Source organism: Meleagris gallopavo, chromosome 16 (genome assembly GCF_000146605.3).
Source record: "Meleagris gallopavo isolate NT-WF06-2002-E0010 breed Aviagen turkey brand Nicholas breeding stock chromosome 16, Turkey_5.1, whole genome shotgun sequence".
Lineage (NCBI taxonomy): Eukaryota > Metazoa > Chordata > Aves > Galliformes > Phasianidae > Meleagris > Meleagris gallopavo.
The window spans coordinates 7,393,326-7,394,220 of record NC_015026.2 but is presented as its reverse complement, the minus strand read 5'-3'; the positions used below and the strand labels follow the sequence as shown (position 1 = coordinate 7,394,220).

The 895-nt window shown below is 47.8% G+C and overlaps 1 long non-coding RNA gene across 1 annotated transcript; it reads left to right on the top strand.

The window, feature by feature from the left end:
• Nucleotides 1-616, top strand: LOC104913399. The gene is made up of 3 exons (XR_795362.2): nt 1-85; nt 208-297; nt 546-616. It is a non-coding gene; the product is annotated as an uncharacterized LOC104913399 (long non-coding RNA).
• Nucleotides 617-895: the final 279 nt, after the last annotated feature.

Genomic DNA, 895 nt, shown 5'->3' with positions numbered 1-895 from the left:
TGGGCTGCGGGGCCGCGGGCGCGGCCGTGGTAGGGGCCGAGGGAGAGGCCGCGGGGCCCGTGGAGGCAAAGCGGAGGATAAAGAAGTAAGTGGAACCAGCAGGGCGGGGAGGGTTAGGTCGGGCTGACCCGGGTGGTGTTGGCCTACAGTCCTTGCTCCTCTAGAAGCTGCTGCAAGCCCTTTGTTATTTGCTTGTTTCTTCCTTAGTGGATTCCTGTCACCAAACTTGGTCGCCTGGTCAAGGATATGAAGATCAAGTCTCTGGAGGAGATCTATCTCTTTTCCCTTCCCATCAAGGTGAGCTTCTGTGGTTGCTCGGAGCTGGTGAGCAGCATGCAGCAGGATCTTGATCTGAGCTGTGAAATTGGTATTAGTTGCTGCATTTGTTATTTAGAAAGCTCAAGTTGAGCCGTGTTGCTATTTAGTTTACTCTGGACTCATTTGTAGAGAAGAGCAGTGAGATTTGCATGTTCTATTTTGTTTTTTTTGTGGAGGTTGCAGCTTAGAAGTATGGCTTTGTGTGATTAAATGCTTGAATCTTGTAGGAGTCAGAGATCATTGATTTCTTCTTGGGGTCTTCTCTGAAAGATGAGGTGTTGAAGATCATGCCTGTCCAGAAACAGACGCGTGCTGGTCAACGTACCAGGTTTAAGGTAATCTCTCTTGCAGATTTTTTGGGATTGTGATAGCTATGGCTATTTCAGAAATCTAAAACCCAGTTTTTCTTTGTTACCTTTGATCTAGAAGGCAAAACTGTAAGGGGAGAAGTGTGCTTCTCAAACATATTGAATCACAGAATGACTCAGGTTGGAAGGGACCTCAAGTATCATCAAGCTCCAACTTCCCTCTGCAGCAAGGGCTGCCAACCTCCACAGTTAATACTAGACCAGGCTGC